This window comes from Delphinapterus leucas, chromosome 11 (assembly GCF_059928025.1).
Source record: "Delphinapterus leucas isolate spDelLeu-1000000601 "Yukka" chromosome 11, BTC_Dleu_Yukka2, whole genome shotgun sequence".
NCBI lineage: Eukaryota > Metazoa > Chordata > Mammalia > Artiodactyla > Monodontidae > Delphinapterus > Delphinapterus leucas.
The window spans coordinates 61,467,759-61,470,027 of record NC_143139.1 but is presented as its reverse complement, the minus strand read 5'-3'; the positions used below and the strand labels follow the sequence as shown (position 1 = coordinate 61,470,027).

Here is a 2,269-nt window from a genome sequence, read left to right as displayed (position 1 = left end):
AAGAGGGATAGGTAGGTAGAGGCAATAACTACACTTTCAAAAATCCAAACACCTACTGATTCATCTCAAAATATTAATTTTTTAAATACTGTATTGGATATTTAAGGACAATCTTGAAAAACAAAGCCATAAGAATTAAGCTAAGGAATGCTGAGATAGCCCAAGTTAGTGAGGAGAGTTTTAGCCTAACATTTTTATTAATTGTTATTCAACTAGAAGAGAAATATATGACTGAGCTGGTGGAAGGAAAGGACACTTTATACTCACTTCTTATCCATGATACAAAGTTAAATTCTGTTCCTCCAGGGAAAATTTCAGGGCGCTGTCCCTGCCACCACCAGTGATAGAGACGGCTTGGGAAATATTAGAACCACCTAGGAAGAAGTAAGTTTAGAAGTTTTTAGTCTAACTTTATACAGTGAGGTGGGAGGGAGCCTCCTTCTGGTCAACTAAATAGAAGAGAACTTTGTTTTGCTCAGAAAGTTCTTCTTTCCCTATTTTACAGCTGAAATTGCAACCAGCTTCTCTTATTGAAAAAGTTTCTGCAGTATTAATACAAGAAAAGCAAAGAAAATGATCACTCTGTACTACCTCAGCAGAAATGTGCCCAAACATACATGCACTTCAAAGTAAAGGAAGTTCTGCACTATTTCAATTACTAGATAATCATTTTACACAACAGTCAAATTCCAAAGAAAACACAGCCTACACATATGTTCTCAAATTATGAGTAGATTTAGGACAAATCTTATAAGCTAAATAACTTGAAAGTGATTTTTTTTCCCCCACTAGCTATCTATTTTACATTTGGTAGTGTATATATGTCCATGCCATTCTCTCACTTCGTCCCAGCTTACCCTTCCCCCTCCTTGTGTCCTCAAGTCCAGTCTCTATGTCTGCATCTTTATTCCTGTCCTGCCCTTAGGTTCTTCAGAACCTTTTTTTTTTTGAGATTCCATATATATGTGTTAGCATATGGTATTTGTTTTTCTCTTTCTGACTTGAAAGTAAATATTTTAAATGACCTTTTCTCTTATTAAAATATTCATTAATTTAATGTAGCCTAGATGTAGACTTCTAATATATTTTTTAAAAATATGGACTGCTTCACAAATTTGCATGTCATCCTTGCACAAGGGCCATGCTAATCTTCAGTGTAAAATATATTCCAATCTCAGTATATGTGCTGACAAAGCGAGCACTAGACTTCTAATATTTATTATAATAAATGTACTGTAGGAGCATAAATCCCGGTTCATATATTTTAATTTACAAATATATCAATTTGATTGATGAAGTCATTTTTCTGTCCAATCACATTAAATTACATCCATAGCCAAATCTCTGAAGTAAATTATGAACTCATTCAGGAAACAGCCTGCCAAGAGAGTATTTAGCACACAGTAGGCAGTCGAAGAATACTGAAAATAATAAACATATATTCTATCAAGGTGTACATAGTATAGATTTTCAACCACATGTAAACTCTCCAATTGAAATGTTAACAACAGTCATTAGTCCCTCATCCAACACACCCGAGAGTTGCTTTCCCTTCCATTAATTGAAATGCATGCTGGAGACAGACATTAACGAATAATAACCTAGCTTACTATGAAAGTAAAGCAATGCTACCACCAATGTACTCCGAGACCATATAATAATGATTTTAGAGTCACTACATTCCTTGTTCCCTCAGTTTATGCTGATATTGAATTGCCTGTCGTAATGTAGAAATAATCACTTGTCAAGAATAATCAGGGAGGGTGAGGTTCAGATGAGTCCTTTCCCACAATCTGGGACGGCTTCCTAAATTCTCATTCACGGATATTGAATGGTGGGGGGAGGGTCCCTTACTAGATACTGTGCTAGGCATTGGGTATACAGAAGTGAAGAGATGCGGTTCCTGCCCTCAAGAAGCTTATAATCTAGTAGACAGAAGTTTAAGCTCATACGTGCAACAAAGTATTATACGAAGTGCTGAGGGAGAAAGAATGAAAACACAAATGAGGAAGTTGTCGGTTCAGAGTTAGGTCTATGGGAGAAAACCTGGAAAAAGTGCTCCCATCATACCTGAGCACATTAGTTCCCTGCTATAAAAGGCATCTGAATGTCTCCACCTTCCTGTGAGAGCTGTAGGAAATGTTAAAGAAAATTAAATACAGGAAAAGAAGGCCTGAGACAACTTGATAAGGACTCAAGATCAAAGCATGGCTTGCCACAGGACATATATAGGACAACAGGTATAAATTTTCAAAAGCCAAAAGCAAAT

General features: G+C 36.2%; 1 non-coding gene across 1 annotated transcript; it reads right to left on the bottom strand.

Moving 5' to 3' along the window:
- Nucleotides 1-1,091: 1,091 nt before the first annotated feature.
- Nucleotides 1,092-1,202, bottom strand: LOC115803528 (U6 spliceosomal RNA). The gene has a single exon (XR_004024269.1). It is a non-coding gene; the product is annotated as a U6 spliceosomal RNA (small nuclear RNA).
- Between the last annotated feature and the right edge of the window lie 1,067 nt (nt 1,203-2,269).